Genomic DNA, 22,782 nt, shown 5'->3' with positions numbered 1-22,782 from the left:
ACCCTCGCCAGCCTTCAGCCCTCCTCTGAGCAAGTCTCAGTCTTGGCCTGCAGGGACCCGAATGAGGAGGATACAGCTCCTAGCAGCTCAAGCCCCACCCCAGAGTGACCCCAACACCGGTACAGGGCCCACCCAGGAAGAGGAAAGCGGTCCCCACAGACTCTCTGTGCACAGGGTGTCCGCTGGCCCCTGCAGGAGGGAGGAGCCATTGCTCTGAGGCAGGTCCAGACCCAGAGGTGCCTCACACTTAGTGCTTGCTCCTTGTAACTTTTCACTTCCCTACTCTCCAGAAGCCCCACTTCCCCTCCCGCTGCCTTCTCCTTTCAAAGTTCTCAGTCACGCTGTAAAGATTCCCTAGTTCCCAGTCATTTCCAATGGAAATGTGTCCTTGGCACTCAGTGTCCTGGGGGCAGATCTCTGGTGGAGAGCGGGAGCGAGGGTTGGGGAGGACACGGATGAAGGGAAAAAGGACTCCAAACGTGCCTGGCTACACAGCATAACCTCCGAATAATTCACTTTACCCACCGCCCAGATTCCAGTGCCAACTCAAACAGCAAGTGATGGTATAAAGACCTTGCCATGGGACTGAGGGCCATAGCTGGGGACAGTCCAGGAGGACACACGACAGTGAGGAAGAAGCAACAGCCAGGGCCTCTCAGGCCAAATGGCCAGGAAATTCCGCCAGGACAGGCAAGGTCTCGGCACGGAATGGAGCCCAGGGCAAAGCTCAGGCTCATTATTGGGATGGGAGGTCAGGTACTGTGACAGGCGAGCACCTGTGTGCTTGGTCTATGGGTCTAAGCTGGAATGGGATCTGCTCATGGATCACTGGGGTGAGCATGCTGGAGGATCAGAAGCAGGCAGCCAGATGTGGGCCGCAGGTCCTCTATCCCTCCCCCACGTGGCGCAGGGCCCGAGCAGGACACAGCGACGTCTCTCCATGGGAGAAGAGCTGTACCCAGCCTGGGCAGTGGACGCTGACCCACTCGAGGGAGAGAAAGCCAGGAGGTGGGGCTGGGCTGGAGGTCCCGGGAAGATGGTACCGGCCATGGGAACTGGGCCTGGACCAAGCAGAGAGGCATCCTGAACACAGCCACAGGGTGTAGCTGGTGAGGCAGGCAGGGCCAGGAGAAACTCACACTGGAGGTGCAGAGCTGCGGGACTGCCCGGAGGGTCCCCTTGGGACACCCGTCAGACACCACCACTGACCGCTTGCACCCCGGCTCAGGGGGCTGTGGGGCAGAGGAGACGCGACTGTCAGCCACCCACACAGAAGACGTTGATTCCCAGGAGAAGGATCCAGAAAGAAGAGGGGATGATGGAAAAGATGACTTCATTTTGTTTTCGTTGGTTCTTTTAAGATTCTTCAAGGTGGCTGCCCTGTCCTATGAATCTGACAGTATTAAGAGTTATAATTTTTAAGCCACTCATTCTTTGATAGATGCTGCTTTCAGTATGTTATTTTACAACAGATTTCACTTGAATTTTAAAAGAAGATACATAGGTTTCTAGCCAAGTACGGGAATTTTAACTCTGAACTAAAGCCAAGTGGTTTGTGGGTTTTTATATTTGGTGTGTACTTAATAGTTCCACACATTAGAGAATGCCTCATTTAAATTCTAATGTATTTTAATAAGGAATGAAAGAAAATATCACCCAGTATATTTTTTTCTTAAATTACCCTAGTGCTTGATTACTCCTCCACAATCAAAATCATGTCTTAAACATGAATGATACAAAACAAGACTACAGACTGAACGTCTCACCAAGAGATTTTAGCTGCTTGTTTAAAATGACATACCTCGCTATTCAGTAATCACTTTATAATAACCCCTTTCATTTCCAAATCTACTTAGCCATCAGGCAGCAGTGAGGAAAAGGCTGGCAGCAGATTTTACAACTGCACATTAGTCTTGCATTTCATGACAAGCTAATTCTAGAGAGTTCTAAAGAGAGACAAGCACAGGTCTTTGTGATTTTCTTGCCTGTGCATGAAGGAAACATGCGTCCTGCTGTACGTGAAAGATAAAAGAACACAGACGTATACTTTTCACTTCACCCCGTGCAGTGGCAGTGCACCCCAACTGCGCCCAGGGGACACGGCCCCCATCTCAGTCAACAGAGGGGCTGGGTCTGCCACGGCCGGTCCGCTCCTGGGAGGGCTCTGCTGCAGGGCCACACAGAATGACAGCCACCTGCCGCTGAGCCCCGGGGCCACCCGCCATGACACCACAACGCAGGGCACCGCGGTCACCTTTCCAGAGGCAGAAAACACAACCACAGGGTACTGGAAATGACAAATACGCTTGGCTTTTTTTACACAAAGTGCATTTCGGGGCAGAGTAACCCAGGTTGTGCTTTAATGGGGCATCTAAATTCAAAGCCCTACCAAGTGTCCAGTGGGTGGGCATTCAGCACTGAGGCACTGGAGGAGAGCAGCTTTCAGGGCATTACTGAACCCTCTCCACAAGCCACACCTGAGCAATACTTCCTCGCCCCCCCCCCCCCCCGCCCCATGCAAGCACCTAAGATGCCATGGAAATCACCTGGTGAAATGATAAACCATGATGTCAGTCTTCCCAGATTTGAGCAGCTCCATCCTTGGCAGGAAAGCCTGGGCACAGAAGTTGTTTATAATGCTGTACAAAAATAAATGGGATCTGTTGTTTGATACATCAGACTGAAGAAGATGGAGGAGGACTTGCTTGCTGTCTCCACAGCCTATTGCTGTTGACAAACCGCACTGATTCAAAACCATTATCCCATCGAGCTTAGCCACCTCTAGAATGGGACACAGGCCTTGACTGAACCGAGAGGAGCCTGCACAGTCAAACCCATCTGTGCTACACAAATGTCACCAATGAACGCTGCACGGCTAAATAGCAGAGTTAATGCTTCTCTAAATGGTTAGATTCTGATAAGTGTAATCAGGCCGCACCAAAGAACGTAGAATGCAATATCCATTTTGGGCAAGTTAATTCTGCAATGCAGGGACTGAACTGCTCGGTGCATTTGGGCCCGGAATAAATAGAAATAGCTCTCACCAGGCAGTTATGTGTTAACTGTTTTCAACATCTGGCAAGAAGACAGAGAAGAGCACAGATGTGAGCACTGAAAACCCTGAGATTAAAAGACAACAAATGAAATGAAACTCACTTTTAGGTTTTGACCCAACCTTCTTTCTCTAGTTTCTCATATGAAAATACATCACTGTTCTCAAATGTATTTTGAGATTCTGTTCCTTTAAATCCAGTGACCTCGAACTATATCTTTAATTTCAAGTGAGCTTTTGGTTTCCTTGCTACATAACTTTAATAACAGTGTAAAAATTACCAGCTCAATGCAACCTTGCACCCAGAATTCAAACAGCAGGGTGAGCTGACCCAGGTCTGCATGACCACTCCCTGCCCAAAAACAATCTTGTGGGAAAATTGCTTGGGCACAAATCAAGTCAGCAAGGTTCATGCTTGGCTGCCACACAGAAAACAGGTAGTACAAGCCTGGGAATGTGGAGCAGTGGTAGGATGCTTGCCTGGCATGTGTGAGGCCTTGAGCTCCACCCCCAGTGGCAGAAAAATAATAAACTGTGAAATTCCTACTACGTATTATTCAAAGAAAGCACGCTGGCCAGCACCCATGCACTGTCCACAGGTCCCTGAGCTGAACCTCAGCCAAGCTGCCAGGAGATCTGCAAGCTCAGACCGGGTCACACCACAGAGGCAGCAAGGCAGACACAGCAGCGTCTCTCGAGAGGAGGCTGACCCAAGTGGGGACAGGATGGACGCACAGCCCGGTGTGGTGGACCCAGGAGAGAACAGGGGGGGTCTCCAGGCTGCCTGTGTGCTTTGATGCTCTGCTCATGGGGAAAATGCCCAGGGCTTTCTTTTCTTCCATCTCACACACACTGCTGCTTCTTCAGTAAAGCTGAGGAAGAAAATGAGGGCCCTCACTTGCCTATCACTTTGCAGTAGGTACGGCTTGCCATAGATTTGAAAAGGATTTTTAAATTGTGTTTTGTTTGTTTTTCTTTTTGAGATCACAGAAATGGAGCTGAGGGTCTACATGGTACGAAAGTGCTCTACAACTGAGCCACACTTCCAGCCCAAATGTGTTTGCTTGTTTGTTTTGAGATGGGGTCTTGGAGTATTACCCAGGTTGGTCTCTAACTCATGACTCAAGCAATCCTCCTGCCTCAGCCTCCAGAGTCGTTGGGATTATATGTGTGACATCATGCCTGGCCCCATGTATTTTAACTGGAATCTTCAGGTTATTATTTTTGACCAGGGTCTAGGTATGTATGCTGTCGGAAGGTGTTCTCCAAGACACAACATCTATAACCTTATCTAAATTATCTGCCACCTCTAAAAAGTGTTTATCCTGAAAAACAATACATGTAGATCTGCCATGAGACATGGGAGTAATTTCAAGAGCTCTACCGTACAACACAGTGACTAAATCTAAAAACAATGTATTGTACACTGGAAAATCACTCAGGTCAGAAAAGTAGGCTCCATTACCTACCTCACCAGGTATATATCTTTCAAAAGATACGTATACCTTAAATGAATATCATTTTTATCAATTTAAAAAATAAATAAAATTTAAAATACGGATCTAACCATGTATCAAATACCTCATTGTAAATAATACTAAATACGATCATGTTTTTGAATACTAATGTATTAAGTAGTATTCTAAGCAGGGGTGCTATATATTCTTAAGCAAAGGTATAAAGTGTGAAAGGAATGATTCTAAAATCACATTAAAAACTTGGTACGAATAAAAATTAAGATGAAACTTCCTTTAATTAACTAATTTTGTGTGTGTGCTGGGGCTGGAACCCAGGGCCTATGGCATTTTAAATACCTGCTTGACCACTGAGTTACACCCCAGCCCAAAATTTCCTTTAATTTCAGTAGGAAAGCAGAACCGAACAACTATCATATAATCGAGGAGAGAAACACAGTAATTTGTAAAAGTTCCCAGAACTTCTTAGGAAGTTTCATTTTCTCATGCATAGTTTATACACAAACAGAATAATATACAAGATGTAATGTGTATCAGCAACACTGACAAGTGCATTTCATTAACTTCAAAGGCTGGTTTCTAGACAATAAATCTAGTGGGTTCTAATAATCTAGGTATTAAAAATCTGCTACTTACAGAATTATGAATATGGTAATTACTTCTGAGTTGCACAAAATCATAAAATGAATCAGGTTTTAACATAATTCTGGCAAAAAAATAAGCTAAAAATGCTTCCATTTATTTACTAACACCAAGACCTATTGGAGATGTCGCAAACACGTGTCTGTTTCCCCACAATGCACCCCTCAAACTCACCCTAGTAAACGTTCTGCTTCTGGCCATGTGTGACTCCCGTCATTTCGCACTTCCCCAGAGTTAAAGGAGGGGGAAGATTTGCAAAATAGAAACCAAGAGGCTGACTCAATAGCTGCCAGAAACCCAATTAACACTGTCCAGACTGCGGTTCAGGGTATGTCTACCTGCTGAAACTCAAGAGGTAGCTGATGGCAAAAAACACCCAAAAACCAAGTGTCTATTTTTAAAACCACATGGGCTTCTTTTCTTCTCCTACTCTTTCAGCTGTTTGCCTCCTGCGGAAGCCAAAGAAAATCTGATTAATGTGACAAGTGACTTCCTTCTGAAATTCCCGAGATATAATCCCTTTCAGAGGTGAATCTAGGGATGCCAGGGGCACAGCGCAGGGCAGGGTCAGAGTCCAGGGAGGCACAGGCAGCCATGTCTCTCTACCCTAAAAGACTGGCAGTGGCACACGGGGAGAGCACACAGTGGCACAATGAACAACGGCTAGGCATGTATTACCTGTTAAGGACAGGAAGAGGACAAGGAGTGCAGGGTCTACGACCCCAGCCCTGCATAGATCATGACAGTACATGATAAGAGTTTCAGAAACAGAACCATGTTCAAGATCCAGTGAGGACTCGTAAACAAGAGGAAAGAAACCAAATTATCAGACCAATGTGAGCACATCAGAGCTAAAACGCCACAGTGCAGCTCCTGCCACCACAGCCAGACCTGTGGGCCTGGGCCTCTCTCCAGAGCTGTCTCTACCTCTCGATCCTCAGATTATAACAGCACTACCCCAACTCACACTGGGCCTCACTTTAAGAGTGCCAGAATTAATAAATCTAACTGCAATCGTCTGGCTCTGGAATGTCCCTCCCAGACCCTTGTGTTAGAAGCTTGGTTGCCAACTACTAGGAGGCTATGGAACCTTCAGGAACCTTCAGGAACCCTCAGGAACCTTCAGGAACCCTTAGGAACCTTCAGGAACCCTTGGGAACCTTCAGGAACCTTCAGGGAGTGAGGAATTTCTCATTGTGTGGGAGAAAGTGAGGTCACTAGGACAGTGACCTTGGAAGGGTAATGGGACCCAGCGTCCCCTTCCTGTCTCTTCCTTGAGGTGAGAAGCTTTGCTCTGCCATGAGCACTTGCCCTGATTTTTACCACACCAGAGGCCCAAAAGAATAAGGGCAACCAACCACTGACTGAAACTTCTGAAACAATGAGATCCTTTTAAGTTGGTTACCTCAGGCATTTTGACACAGTGACTAACATATCAACTCATTTAAATGTTTTAAAAATCTGAATTAGATTGAGAATAAAATGTAATCAGAGAATTAGAACCCAGAAGATTTGTGAAATTATATCAGGGGATGGAGAATTCAAACTGTTTTTATGCATATATACATTTAACTCATTTCTCAAAATGAGAAATTCAGTACCTCAAGGGGAATGGGTATTTTTCAATAATTGCAGTTAACTAAATATAGGCTTTCTCGCACTTCAGATGTTGAATCAGCAACAGAAAAATGACAGTTTGCTGCCTCAGTAATTAAATAGTAAAATCATGTCTAAAAAGCAAAGGGGAACTTTTCAAACATCTAAAGAAGCCATTATCTGAGGCACAAAATATACTGCTTCACAAGTTCATTTCTGAGAGCCTGAAAATTAGCAAGGATATAAGGAATTTATTTTGTTAAGTAGACGAGATGGTGATGTGATAATTCCATCTAATGAAGGCATTAAATGTGAGAGAGACCCAAAACTACTACAAGGAAAAACACACAAACTTAAAGTCTTAATCTAGTCTGAGAAGACAGCCTTAAAAATGAGACTTTTCCCCTTATCCTCCATGTGTTACTCACCCTCATATTTCACTTACACACAGCCTCCATATTTTGTCTAGATCATTCATTTCTGGACGGAACACTCTCTTAAGGCATGACACCATTTATAAAACAAAAGCTCATAATTCTACATCATAGGCAGAGAAAATTCCTCAAGCTTAAACTTTAGGGTTTGACAAACATTCAGCAAAGAGGAAACTTCTTGTATTTTAGAGTCACGCTGCTACAGGCCTGAAGAGAACATCTGCATTATCATCTGTAAATACAGAAACCTTTACATCAGGACAGCACATATCCAATCTAGATGGACCCACATGACACGTGTGCTCAGGTAAGGCATCTCAGTGACTCTGGTGTTACCAGAGCTCAAGCGACAGTGGAAGGAAGAAGCAACAGTCGAGAGCACAAGTCCTACCTGTGGGCCGCAGGTGAGGGTCCACACCGCACTCTGCCCACAGAAGTCCCGCGTGAGGCGCTCGGGTAACGATGCGCACTTTCCATATGCGCCATCTTGGCCCTGAGCTCCACTCTCCCTCCCTGAAGAAACTGAATGCAAACGGAAGTCTTCACCTGACAGCCTGGTTCCAATTAGGTTAGTGTTGAAAAAGGGATCGGGGAGGAATCGGGTACGATTCCCTCACCGATGCACAGATCTCTCTAAAAAATCTCCAGCCTGTTACTTTGCTTTTGCCTCAGCCTGCACTGCCTCAGAGCAGCCGGGTAGAAAGTTTTGTCTCTTGGGTCAGAACAGTGCCACAGAATTCACCCATTTTCCTCCTGCCTTCCGGAGGTGTCCTGATTGCGGCTCCCAGCTCACCTGGTCCTCAGCCCCCGTCTTCCTTCTTCCTCCCAGGGAAATGGCCCCATTTGGCTCAAAGTTCTGCGGGGTGGGGCTGGTCCCCCCCAAAACTCCCCGACTGTGCTGTACTTCCGTAATAGCTGGACCAGTTATTTCACTTGGTACCTCATTCTTCCAGGGACCTGGACGCGTCTCAAAGACTCAGCAAGGCATCATCAGAGCATAATAAATATACCATGTCAAGACTCTACAATCCTTCCAAGTGGATCATTTCCTCATTTTCCCTCAACCTCAATTCCTTCCTTTTTGAAACAGCTCTGCTGAGGTGTAAAATGCACCTACTGAGCATCCAGAGTTTGGTGAGTTTGGATGCAGGTGTTCCCCTGTGTGCTGCCATCAGTCACAAGGCCACCCGCCGTCTGTTTCCTTGTGTCCCTCTGGTTTTTCTTTCTTTTTCTGGTGGGTGGGGTGGATAAGAATAGTTAAAATTAGATGTACTCTCTTTTTACAGTTACTTTTCTCCTTGAAAAAGTTGATTTACAGGCTATTTTTCTGGATGGAGACCATATCTAAGGGTGGAACATCTTGTTTCCTCTCTGGTCTCCTGATATCAGACTAAATTCTGAGCAGACATGTACCGCAACTATTGTTTTTCATCAACATGCCTCATGTCCTCTCTGTGCCTTCCTTGCAGCTCCCATCTGGTCCGGAAGGTGCATGTGGGAGTGTGGACAGCGAGGCAGCCATCAGAGATCTTGGGCAGCACCAGTTTCCAGCTGGGTGACACTGGGCAGGAGGCAACTTTCGTTTCATTTCCAAGCTGAGCTCCTAATTTCTACTAAGGGGCTACACTGAAGCATGTACTTCTCCCGGTAGAATGCCCACTGCATATAGAAAGCTCTAATTTCTGGGCATACAGAAGGCACAATATCTTTTCCTGTGCTTTTCCTTTTTTACATTTTTGTAAGTGGCACACAGTACTGATACAATGTAATTCAGTGTACATTATTTATACATTGTGTGATGGTCAAATGAGGGCAATTAGCATTTCCATTTCCTTAAACATTTATTATATCTTTGTGGCAGGAGACTTGAAACTTCCCTAGTTCCATGTAAGGTACATAACAAGTGGTTGTGAACTCCATGCAACCTACTGTGCTGTAAACATTAGAATTAATTCCTCTTATTTAAATGGATTTAGGTACTCATTATCCAACATCCCTCTTCTCTGCTACCCTCTGCAGCCTCTACTCACCATTATTCTATGCTCGAATTCTATGAAATCACTTCTTCAGCTCCCAAGCCTAAGTGACCCATGTGATACTTGGCTTTCTGTGTCTGACTCACGTCACTGCAGATCATACCCTTCAGTCCCATTCACACTGCTAAAGACAGGAGGGCTGCATCTTCTATGTTTTGTTCCTGGACAATATTCCACTGTGTGCTGCACCATATCCTCACCCTCCACGCATTCCTCTGTAGCAGTGATGGCGAACCTTTTAGAGCTTTCAACGATACAAACAGCTCACTGTAGCACATGTGCCATAGGTTCGCCACCACTGATCTTAACATCACAGTGGATTCTACATCTCAGGTCCTCTGAGGGGTGCTCTGTAGACATGGGCACAGGCAGCTCTTGGATCTGCTCACTCCATTTCTTCTGGATATATGCCTGGGAGTGGATAGCTGGATCTTAGGGCACCTTCTATTTCCAGGGCTTTGAGGAATTTCCATAGACTTGTGGCCCCTCCCTTATTACTGCCAATTTCTCCTCTTTAGAAGTAGAGAACTTGTTTTTTTGGTTTCATAGGTCTACAGGTGGTGGGGGATTTTGTCCCTGGATAAATGGTGCCCAGGGTTTCAGTAATGCAGATAACGAAGACGATGAAGAACTGATGAAGTTGACTTGAGATTTAAGCCTAATGTGAGGAGTTGAGACTTTGAGGCATGTTGGGGTAGGGTGAATGTATTTCACACACAGAATGGGCATCAATGTTTGGGGCTAGAGGGCAGACTGTGTGGGTGAGTGGTGACCCCCCCCCCCCCCGACACATCTTCATCTCCTAAAATTGTACACGTGACCTAACTTGGAAAAAGTCTTCGTAGATGTCATTAAAGATCCAGAGATGAAGACACGCTAGATTTTGCGGTAGGCCCTACATCCAAACATCTGTGCACTCATTGATTCCAAAGGACAGATGCGACAGAGATGAGGAAAGGCCGCAAAAGGGGGCAGAGATCCCAGGGAGGTGGCCAGAAGCCCAGTAGAGTGCTAGCTGCCAGTACTGAAGACACAGGGACGGAACCCCCCACCCCCAGGCCTCCAAGGAGAGGAGTGACCCCACAGTGCCTTAATTTTGGACTTCTGGTCTTTGGGCTAGGAAAGAGCAATTGTCTGGTGGTTTAAGATACACAATATGGAGTAATTTCTTATGTCAACCACTACCATGTTACCATCTACCCATATAGGTACTTTCTTTAAAAGAAAAAACTTGCTAATTTGATATATGTCCAAAATTTATCCCTTCAATCTGTATGTTATCTATTTAGAACTGGTACTGACTTTAAAAATATTAAACATCTTAATATATTTTCATATCTGCCTACTGCAATTCTTTGACTGTTTTTATAGTATAGCATTCCTTCTTTTCTTACTGACTTTTCATGATGAATAATATATTGAAGATGTTATTACTTTTTTCTTTAAACTTCCAGTATTTACTTCAAACATTTTCTCTGGGTTGTCATTTGTCTTTCTTTTTAGATGATTTTTGTGTTAATCAACCCTGTAATAAGTAGTCAAATCTAGCACATTTCCTTTAATGGTCCTGGGTTTTAGTCCATGCTGAGCAGAATCTCATGTTCCTCAATGCCCAAGACTGCAAATACATTTACCTGTTCTATTTTTTTTCTTCCAGTTAAACCTTAATTGATCTTTGTATTTTCATAAAAATTAAATAAGCATCTAACAACATTTTTCCAAATGACAATCCTGCTGTCCCCAAGCCATTTATTAAGCAACTGATTTTTGTTCACCTAGATTCTGAATGCTACTTTATAAATTTCATATGCCTACATTTTCTATTTTTATCACTGAAGTGTATTTTTCTGAAAATAACTATATAGTATGTTTAGGGGTATGGTAAGGCAAATCATCCTCTCTCACTTTCGTTTCTTTTTTTAGTAATTTCACTTATAATCCTCCAAATAAACTTTAAAAATATTTACTTCTTACAGAAGTTTTAACTGATATTATTTACGTTAATAGATTGCTCTTCAGAGAACTGATACTTTTAATATATGAAATCCTCCATTTATTATAATATCCCGGTTAGGTTTCTGTCCAAGATATGTGCATTTATTGCTCTTATAAATAAAATATTCTTAGTTATGTTTTATGTAACGGCAGTGGGAGAAGAGGGACCAGCAATGGGAACGACAACAGTGAGTTCAAATGCGCACCTCGCACCAACTGTGCAGTGGGCGCTGACACAAGGACCTGCCTGAGCAGCTTAGTCAGTTCGCACAATAACTTGTTAATACCGATGAGGAGACTGAGGCAGATGCTAGGGAGTTGCCCAAGTTTACACAGCTGAAATCAGAGGAGCCAGAATTCGAATGGAGGCAGTGTGGTTCCAGACTTGCTGAATTTCATAATTTCACTTTGTAACTTTGTATTTCTCGGACCCCTCAGAAATACTTTGCATCTGTTTTGGAGGAAGACAGCACCGTGAACACAAATCGCTGCTAAGGGTGTCCAGGCTTCTCGGTATGCCACTCCCTGTGGACGGGAATGGACTGAGCTGCAGAACAGTTCCTGGGCCCCTGACTGTGAGCCCACTTTCTACCCAGGTGCCAGTAGTCGCGTGGCTGCCAGTGCTGTGCACTTGTCTTTGCTCGTTTTCCCTTTGCTCTCTCCTCACCCCGGCTCCAGGCCTGGCTATTCTTTACCAAGCTGACCTGGCCTTGATCAGACCACTGATCTACCCTGGCTCAACGACTCTGCAGTTCAGGTGCAATCTTGCGCCATGGCTCCCCACAAGCACACGCATCTGCTGGACACTGGAAGGAGCCTGCTGCACAGGGAGAGGCCAGCCTGGCTCCCTGGCCTGCCTTTTCCTATCCACACGAACATACTGCAGCAGCCTCCTCTCCCTCCACTCATCACCTTCTGCTGAGGCACCCGCTCACGGCGGGTAGGAAGACGCCTCGGTGCCCTGAGCTCTTTTGCAGAACTCGCTCACTGTCCAGGCGGCTTTGTTTCTGGCATTTTCATTAATTCCATGCATACTGCAAGTGACAGCCTTACTGCTGTGGGCTGACAGGACCCTCTGGCCCCCAAACATCACATGCATGATGTTCCTATCAAACTTGACACCTGTTTTTCATTCCCAAGCATCGATTTTCTACTCACCAGCCAACATATTTCATAGAAAAAACTGTTAGCACTATCTGCAAAGTATTGATTGCAGGGACACTGAAGTTCCACCTGAAAATTTACAGCCTTAATTTCCAGTCAGTTGCAACAGTTATGGTCAAGTGGGTGAGGACTGAGGAGTGTGATCAGCATGTATTAACTAAAATAGTTACTACCAAACAGCCTACACGACCTGCAACTTACAACAGAATTGGAAAGCAGAAATAAACATTAGGTAATTGTTTAAGTTTCTCATGGAGCAGATAAGTGGCCAACCGTTTTCCAAGGAGAGAGTCAAACTTCATACAAATCGTATACTCTTTCAAAAAGGAAAAAGAATCCAGAACAGAAAATGCAAGCAACCATGTAGTGTTGCAATCCAGAAACAAAATAATGAGGGAGCAGAGAGGTAATTTATGCAATCAGTAAGAGTAGACATTTTTAAGTCAGGAATGGTAGCATTCATCTGAGAGTCCCATCCACTTGGAAGACTGAGGCAGGAGGAACTTCTTGAGCCCACTCATAGGTGGACTTTGCGGAGGTGACTGGATTGTGGAGTGATACCCATCGGTCGATTAGCCCACAGTTGAGTATATAGCGAAACGTGATGTGAGGTGAAGACTGGGGGGTGGTGGTCACTGGGGCTGGCCTGGAAGGGTCCATCTCCCTCCTCCTCCCTTGGTATCTCGCTGCTTCCCATCTGCCTGCCGTGGACTGTTTCTTCTCTGTAATGCCCCTCTGCCAGGCCACCCTGCCTTGGAGCTAGAAGGCTATGGACTGAAACCCCCCCAGACTGTGAGCTGAAATAAACCTCTCCTCCTTAGAGGTGTGGGTATCCAGTCTTGTGTCTCAGCAATGAGAAGTAACTAGGACAAGTGGGACTCAGTGACTTTCTGCTCATCCATCCTGATGATCCTCCTTAGGTGCGTAATCACAGATCCATAGTCTGATAACCTGGTTTTAGCTCACAAACAGCTAAGAATTATCAAAGCTTATCTGGACCAAGACAGAAGTAGAGCCTCAGATGGGAAGTCACCCCAGAGGCCATGGCCCATTGCATGCTAGGTAAAGGACAGACACATCCACTTCCAGGGGTTCAGCCAGAAGACGATGCTCTACGTCCATTAACATGGAAGAGCACAAATTAACATGTATCAACTTGGCCAGAGTTTGATGTGTTATTGTCGAAGTATTCAATGGCACAGTGGTGAAGGGGACGCTGGAGACTCTGTTGATGGTCAGCGCATAGTGTGTCTGCCAACCCACACCCTCTTGGTACACAGTGCTGCCCCTCAACCAGCTGATAGGCTAGAGAGGCAGAAGGCCTTCCTGATGTCACCTATGACCCTCTGTCCTCCCTGGACATAATTCCTCAAGTTTGGGCCTTGATCTCCTAAATGAGCCCTGATGAACCCATTTTTCACCATGTCCACTTCCAACGCCACTACCATCTTTTACCTAGGCTTCTGCGATGCTACTTCAGATGCTGACAGAATAGATACTGGATGAATATTAGCTTAATTAACAAATAACTCATTGATAGGAGAACTATGCAGAGGTGGAACAGAAGAAAGACACAGGGCGTTGAGGGGCATGTTCAGGATGATACTTCATGATGATCAAGGCCATGGATTAAACATAATGAAGGTGCTCTGTCTACACACAGAAATGAACCTATGCATCCACGTTTACTTAATAAATTTTCCCAGACTACCACTAATGGCCAAGCATTGTGCTACAGTTTACTCCATCCGCTTCAAGAAGAAAAAGCGGGTTATCTGACTGGATCTGTGAGTGCAGACCTCAGATGGATGGGTAGGATGGACCGGCAGACTGGAGGGAACTGTCCTATGGAGAAGGACACCCAACCCAGGGTCAGTGGAGGAGACAGGAAAGGAGGATGGAAGAAAGGCAGGGTGGGGAAGACAGGGAGGAGGTGGGGCTGGGACGGAGTAGGGCACTGGGCTGGTGGAAAGGAACCAAAGAGAAATCTATCTTTCTCTTTGCAGTTGTAGTAAAACTGTCACTTTTCACTTGTTTCTACTTTGTCTTGTCTTCTATACCAATTCAGAAATTATGTTCTCTTAAAATCAAATTTCCATAGTGTAGCTTCTTCCTGCTTTGAGTTATTTTACTCTTTAAAAAATTTGCTATGTGGGAAGTCTGTTTAATGTGTGACAGATGAATAGGTATATTTACACACATATAGATTTGGCAACGAACTCTGAAATAAGAAGAATCAAATTAAATAAAAATCTCAAAATGAATTCCAAAGCTTATTACCTCACTGTGTACACATTTCCATACAAAACAGATTTCAAAGGACTGTGGACCCCTAACACCTCTCCTACGCCAACGCTGCAGCACTTCCACTTCCTCAGCAGGTAAATATCTCGTTCTATAAAATAAGAGAGGACTAATAATCAGGTCAACTCTCAGGAAAAAACGAATGCAGGTAGGAATACAAAACAAATGTCCATGTGAATGATTTACATGTAGATGATAAAACGACCGAACTACATATGGCTCAAAGGCTGAAAGGCTAATCCCCAAATGGACAAATCAAGACTGAACTTGAATAGCAGTTTTATATGCTCCGTTGTAAGTTCATTTTGCTTTTTGATGAAGAAATGAATACCACCAAATATTGGCAAATGCTCTTCATACCAATACATAAAACAGAAAGACATGAGCCAATACCAATATGCATCTATCACATTCATCTGTCACACATTAAATCTGTGCACTAATAGATATCAATAATTTGGGTATCTGGCATCTGTATTTTATAACTTTTTTTTTTTGGTACTGGGGATCAGACTCAGAACCTTGGACTTGTGAGGCAGGCGCAATGACACTGAGCTAAATCCCTGGCCCTAGAAAGATTCTTTGACGGAGGAAAGAGTTTATGGATTTACCACCAGCCTCAGAAGTGAGCGCCTCATAGTAGCTATCAAATGAGACAAATTATAAAACTGACATATTTTGATCTTGTTAAATATAGCAGAATTTGGAAAAAATATAATAACTGAAATACTGTTGAAACCATATGCCACATATTAGGAAGTCAGCATGAAATTAAAACATTACTGCTATTCCTGCTCACTGTGCTTCTCTTCAGACTCTCAAACTGTGTGGCGTTGGATCCCAGGTTTTTGGATGTAACATACTGTCAGCCCGTCCACATCTGACAGTTCTTCGGATTCAACTGCTGTGAACTGAAAATATTTGAGGACAAAATGTGTCTGTCCCGAATACACAGACTTTTTGTTATTATTCCCTAAATAACAAGTATAAGCAGTATTCATACAGCATTTGAATTATATCAGTCATTATGAGTAAGCCAGAGATGTTTTAGTAGATGGAAAGATGTACACAGTATGGCATATATCAAACAATACATGACAGTCTACATGAAACTTATGCATCCATGGATTTTAGTATCTGTGAACCTGGAATTGGTACCCCATGGATACCTAGGGTGACTGTAGTGTCCTGTTACTCTACCATACTACTATTACACTATTTTATATGCAAAACATTACTTAATTGTTCTAGCCCATTCAATACAGAACATCTAGACAATGCCAAAGGATTTATACCCTTGGATCATGTCTAAGCCAATGGAAAAAGAAGCTGGTGTTTGAGTCCATCTGCTTGCCTTTCTCTAATGGCCTCCACAGTCAGGGCATTTTCAGAATGAGCCAACCAGAGAGGCAGACAATTCCTATCAACTTGAACCAGAAGTAAGCCACAAGGCCTACCATTGGCAATGCCAAAGACATCATCTTCCATCCTCTGCTGTGGTCCAAGCCTGTCTGTCCTGTACCAGCACCTGACAAGTTCTCTCCAGATATTAAGGCTTATGTCTAGATGTCCCCCCGCAAAGCCCCATGTGGTCATAGGTGGAGCTCTCTGGAGGTGGCTGGATCTAGAATGTATAATGCTAGGATCAAGGATGCAATGCTGGGATTAATTCATGGTGCAGTGCTAGGATTAAGGGTGCCCCACCCTGGGTGTGCTTCTCTAAGGGTGAGTAGTATAAGGGACAGAAAGAGGGCTGCTGTTGTCGCTGCTTGTCCCATGCTGCTTGCTGCCTCCTGCCTGCCATGGACTGTTTCTCCTCTGTGATGCCCCTCTGCTGTGCCACCCTGCATTGCAGCCACCTGACGATGGACTGAAACCTCTACAAACTGTGGGCCAAATAAACTTTTCCTCCTTTAACTTTGAGTGTCAGATATTTTTGCCTCAGCAACAAGAAAAATAACTAAGACACTGGATTTCTGAGTACTTGGAAATACATGCTCTCTTCTCCGGCTGTAAGCACTTGCTCGATTCTATGTGTTGGCAAATACTGTGACTCCTCAAGGGCACAGGGCACCAAGATATCCCTAAAGGGCACCTTCCTACCATCGGTCTGCCTGGAAGATCTCTCACAGCCGCCGGAATCGCAGAGGCGCTGCAGAAGTTCTCCGGGAGTGGCCACAAAGACTTTATAACAGAGCCAGATATTGGAAAGGAACCCCTTGACCACTATGTACCCTAAAGCTCAGTCCTACCTCCTCTCACTGCCCCCCACCCTTACCTGGGATGGGTCAGCTCCCCTGTCCCCTTGTCACCTGAAGACCCACAGCCTCAGATGCCACATCATACTAAGCAGGTTACTAAGGTGCTTTTTGTAGCGAAGAAAGCTGCTCCCCTAATCTAAGGCCAACTATTAATTAACTCACTACTTAGTTTTGCTACTGTAACATGCTTTGTATATCTGAAACCCAGACAGAGCAAAAAGATGCAGCAAAAATACTTGTTCAATTAGTCAATGAATACTGTACTTTCCTGGAATCTCTGTAGCTCTTACAGGAGGCTTTGCAGACAGGACAGTGATAACCCCACGAAGGAACCCATGATGGCACAGGTCAGGCAAATTTTCAAGAGAGAGGCAGGGAGGCCTTTGTGCGGTTTCTGAGACAGCATCTCTGAGACAGGTGGGCCGCAGCAGCAGGGTGCGATGCTTCTAGAACACAGCCAGTCAGCTTTTCCCATCTTCAAATTTTAAGGGCACTTGAGTCAGCTCTTTGCACACATTTACACAAAAGCACTACTGGCAGTGGAGAGAGAATTAGAGCAAGCCAGGGAGGCTACATTAAGCAAGTTGCTACACATGAGATTTCTCTGAAGATCCCAAACTGTATCTTTAAAATACACACATATTTTGGATCACGTTCCATAAGAGAAGTTTGACTAGTACAGAAAGTATATTGTTCACTGTTATTATTGACTAAAAATGCTAGAAGGGACCACTTCAGCCCCATAGTTTTGCATATAAAGTAAGATTCGGGTTTTTGCGCAGTCTTATGTAAAAGAGAGATTTGCTAAAATACGGAAAATTTAAGACTTTGAACTATAATAAGAGGTTTGACTGAAAAACACAGTGAATGTCTAAATTTTTAACACTTATTACAGTAAAGGACACGTTGCCATTAATTTCCTTCAAAATCCTCCCCTCACTTGGACACATCAATCCCATCCTTCTTGCCACTTTCTGAAGCAGCTCTAGAAATCCTCTTTCACAAGTGTCTTTAGTACCGCTTTTGTGGCTGCCTCCATGTCCTGAATCAATTAAAAATGTTTTCCTTTCATGATCATTTTGACTTTGGGGAAGAGCAGAAGTCACACTGCTCAAGATCCGGTGAACGGGTGGATGAGGACGCTTTGCTGTGTTTTTACAATCTGCCTTTCCATTGGGTGGCACTGGGCGGCACCGTTCACCATATTTTTCTTTTTATCACACCTCATAAACACAAAGTGGATTAATGACAATGTGTCTTTTACTGTATAATACACGTATGTGAATACCAATTTACAGCACTGAATTTTAAAGAAAAAGTTTCATAGGTTCTTGTTTATGCTGAGTTAGGTGTACAAACTTATGTATGCTAGTTTTACTTGAAAACCATACCTATTACTCTCCTCAGTTAGACACAGTAATAGGACAGTACGGCATGTTTTGACACCAATCTGTAGATACTCAAAGTCTTTGGCATTCCTATAGATTGCAGCAGTCTGGGCTCCTGAGAAGATACAGTTACTTCATTGTTACCTAGAATTAATGGCCCTTTCAAATTCAGCCAATCAAGTCTTCAGTAACTCTAGTGCACCCGTTTCTTCCGGGCTTCTGTCTCTTCCCTTCCTGACTGTTCTTTCCTGCTGAGCTGGGGTACCCTGGATCACCCTGTCACTCACAACCCCTTGTCTCTTCTTTCTCTGTAACTCCCACATTGTGGAACCCATGTTCCTGTACCAGAGGCTGCCCCTAAATTCTGACTGCGCAGCCCTGTGTCAAGGACTTCCTGAGTCACTGGGCAGTGCTAGGGCGAGGACGGCGTGACATCACAACAGTGATACCCCATCTTCCGGGGACACGGTGCCACGAACAGCTTCTATTCTAACCATGTCCTCAGGAGCCTGCCAGGTTTCAACTCCAAATCTTAGCTCACCATTTTTAAACTCTCCATCTACTGCATCTACGCCGCACCCTGGAAGCTAAGGAACAAGCCTCATGACACCCATTCTAAGTCCCAGATGTCAGAACTGCATAAAACTGCAGCCCTGTGCAGGAGCCATCCAAGGGGTGTGCTACAGAACACATCGAAGCCCCTGTTCGACCGCAAACAGAAACCGTAGGTGAGACGCGTGGCTGACGGTCACTTGTTTTCTTCCAACACCATCCAGTATCAAAACCATAAAAAAAAGTGGAAGAAAAAATCCTGAAAGAAGAGTATGTAAGCCAATATAAATATTCCACAACTGGGCTTTAAATGCACCAAATAAATTCTACAAGACCAAGATGTGACTCAGCTGAGTAAGGGAAAGCACTCCCAAAGCACACTGAAAACATTTTTACAACAGTCTCAGGGTGATATAAATCTTTCAAAAGTCTTTTCACCTTGCTAAAACTCTCAGGAAAAAAAATCCCAAAACCAAAACAAACAAACAAAACGTGGGACACTGCAAAAGTCTTAGACTTTCCTCCACCCTAACATTTTAGTACCCACAGGATCAGGAAAATTCTGCCTATTCATATGTGTTATTTTTCAGACACAGAGCTTGTAGTAATACTGAAAAGACAGTGTCCTGCCCCTCTCCATAAAGACCATAAACCGATAAACTCAGAATTCCACTAATGTGATTCAAATTAAATGAATGGTTATTTGGGTTAAGGAAAAGGGATGGATTTTAAACTCTGTCATATATATGCAGGCAAAAAAGGAAGGGTAGAGGATACGGTTTTGTTCAAAGTGGTGAGGAATCAGCATAGAAACTTCACATACATTTTGCCATGGGTACTTTCCTGAAAGCAGCTAATGGGGATGGATACCCACAGTTAACCATAAATGACTCATATGTCAAAATCTGTCACTGACCCTTCTCCCTGCGAAGACTCTTGAGGTGTCAGTCCTTGTTACTCTGCATTCTTGAGGGAAAAGTAACTGTGCCCAGTCCACCCCCTAAAATAATAATCAAGTTTATCAGCACGCTCTTTTACTCAGTTACTTTGAGCTGGCAGACATTTAAATGCAGAGAGCCACAGAGACATCCAACATTTAGATACATGACAGTTTAAATACACAGCCTGGCCACTAAAGCTTGCTTTCTGTGATATGTTAAAGTATGTATGAACTTCAAGTCCATGTTGGAGAAGATTTAAAATCAACCTCATTTAATTGTATGATAGTCAGCAAACGGAGGGGGACGAAAAGTATTTTCTTTTCCTCTGTTGCAGGGTTTAAAAATGACCAACAAGAGCTATGCCCAACTAACCCTATGGACAGCCACACATTCCATCGGTTATACAGGAGAATATTGCTGTTTAGCCCTCTGGCCACAGAGGCACATAGAAAAGAGAGAAATTTAAATGCCACCATTTTCTGATTGTGAAAGAAGTCCCTTACTTTCATTTAATTCTTATGAGTCTAAGTTACTTGTGTTTTCGTTCTTACAGATGATGAAACAGGCTCCGTCAAATTAAGTAACTTGCCCCAAATCATAAAAACTATGGGTGACAATCTGCTCACTGTCCACCCCTCCTGTGTGACCCACCTTTACAGGGGAATCTTGCTAGAGAGGAACATCATGTGGGTCCCCTCAAGAAGCTGGGAGAGAACTGGCGATGCTTCCCCAGAATGCTTCTCTGTTACTTATTTTATTCAGTACTTTTCCAAGAAGCCCAAAGCCTGTCATGATACCACCTTATTAATCTTCACCATTTACCAGGTGTACTATGTGGGATGTTATTACCCTTGCCATTATGGATGGGAAAATTAATGTGGGCAAGTGTAAGCACAAATGTCAGCGAGTGAGTGGCAGGCAGGGCTAGAAGCCTTGCCACCTAATACATAATCCACAGCCTGGCCTCTAAATCTTGCTTTTTGTGATATGGCAAAGCACATACGGGTGTGCTACTATTAATCTTTAATGAAACCAAATGTCAACTACACTGTTCTGAATCATCACTCAGTTTTTAGGATAATATCCAGTGTATATTCAATCTTAAGACCACACATTCATATATAAAGGTTGAAACAAAATCCAATTTCCTGTCTATAATTACATAAATTATTTTTAACACGTCACAACAATTTTACATGGAAAGGAAAATTAATTACTCCAATTTACACTTGAATATGTTTCCTCTCTTTCAGGAGTCAATCCTCTATTATTGTGGATTGATTATTTTCCCTTTCCTTAAAAAATTCTTTAGAATAATGATGTTATCCTGATAAATGTTTCACTTCCTATCCATCAGCAGCAGTTGCCTCCTCCCAACAGAGGACAGGTCTAATGCTGACAGCAGGGGAATGTGACAAATGACCAATGCAACCCGAGTCTGCTCAAACTGGGTTCATCGGGCTGTTTCTCCTTTTCTTTACAAATGCATAGCAGATACGAAACTGCCATTAAAAGGTTCCTATAGGTCTTCTCGAAATCTCTAATGTTGTCAATAACCAGGCTCCCAGTGTACTGGGATCTGGATGAAAATGTTACCTGTTGTGAGGTCCCCCAGTAAAAAAATCAAAGAAACACTGTCAAGCCTGGGCTGTGGGCTTCTATGTCGGCAGACCCATGTACTCAGATGGCCTGCAACTGTACTGTACTTCCTTTAGAATAAGCACCAAATGCAAGCCCAGGTCTTCATGGACACTATGCTTTCTGCCTGGAGGGTCCCTGCTTTTCTCCTCCCTGGGCACAGTCTCCGTCTCCATGCCTGGTTTGGCTGACATTCTTGGGTTGCCTTGGCTGACAAGCTGATGCTGAGGACCTGGTTCAGGTTGCAGCAAGCATTTTCTGATCATCTGTACACTAGAAGCTCCTCAGAGCCGGGCCTGGCCTGCTTCATCTCCCCGCTAGCATGTTTCCCTCTCCTGCCTCAGGGAGGTTGGCTGCATAAGCTTGGGAAATGTTCTGAGACCCCTTGGATTAAAAAGTCCATGAGTGCAGGCAACCTGGCCGTGACCTTGTGCAGGGGATGCCATCTACATTCTCAGCTTCCACACCTATAAAGTGGGCTAATGAGATCTGCTCCTGGGAACCTGGTTTCTCAACCCCAACGTACAATGGAAAGCACGGATTGGAACCTGGTTTTTATTATAAAATTGTAAGATAGTGGTACAGTTTAGGTGAGTGTCCCCTGGAGCCGCATGTTTAAAAAAAGCCTTGGTCCCCATCTTCTTCACCCCAGGGAGGGGCAGAACCTTTGAGGGGTGGGACCTAGTGAATGGGTGGTCTTAGGTCGCTGGGCTGTGCCCTCAAAGGTAAAGGTGGCTACTACAGGACACTGGTCCTCTCTCTCTCCTCTCCCCCGCCCCCCTCCAACGTCTCTGTCTCTCTTCCCGGCCACCATGATGCAAGTAGCTATGCCTAGCAAGGACTCCCTGCCACAATGCACTGCATCACCCAACACTCAAGCATCAGGGCAGAAAAAAATCAACCATGCACTGAACCCTCTGAATCTCTGAGCCAAAAGAAACAATCTCTTTGTAAGCTGATCACCTCTGGTATTTTGTTACAGTAACGGAAAGTGACAACACTATCATACCCAATACATGTGTATGTGCTTTTGAAAAGGATAAAATAGAACACACATTTTATTTTATTTTTTCATCCCTATCCCTGCCCCTCCATCTCCTGGTCCCGTGCCTTTTGCAAAACACTTCTCTCCCTGATGCCTCTTATCTATCTTTCAGTTTGCTCTTTATATTTTGGATTTCTCATAAGAGAAACCATGTGATCTTTAAGCTTGTGTGTCTGATTTATTTCACTTAATATTTTTTGTGACCAGAGGTTGTTTTTAATTTTTCCTGGTTGTAAACAGAAATACAGCAAATAAACTA

General features: G+C 44.3%; 1 protein-coding gene and 1 long non-coding RNA gene across 16 annotated transcripts in view; one reads left to right on the top strand and one right to left on the bottom strand.

Moving 5' to 3' along the window:
- Ptprm (protein tyrosine phosphatase receptor type M) overlaps positions 1-22,782 on the bottom strand; it is a 675,227-nt gene that overhangs the window by 307,701 nt on the left and 344,744 nt on the right. The gene's annotated exons all lie outside the window — the stretch shown is intronic.
- Positions 6,359-10,570, top strand: LOC110350854 (uncharacterized). Of its 2 annotated transcripts, XR_002397772.2 has the most exons (5): positions 6,359-6,448; positions 7,389-7,506; positions 7,634-7,767; positions 8,153-8,333; positions 8,669-10,570. It is a non-coding gene; the product is annotated as an uncharacterized LOC110350854 (long non-coding RNA). The 2 variants fall into 2 exon arrangements; XR_015442453.1 differs by having other exon boundaries at positions 7,389-7,767.

The sequence above is a fragment of the Heterocephalus glaber genome, unplaced genomic scaffold (assembly GCF_053883595.1).
Source record: "Heterocephalus glaber isolate CG9 unplaced genomic scaffold, H.glaber_assembly_v1.0 deba00000331, whole genome shotgun sequence".
NCBI lineage: Eukaryota > Metazoa > Chordata > Mammalia > Rodentia > Bathyergidae > Heterocephalus > Heterocephalus glaber.
The sequence above is the reverse complement of the archived record's forward strand: the minus strand, read 5'-3'. Positions and strand labels throughout refer to the sequence as shown.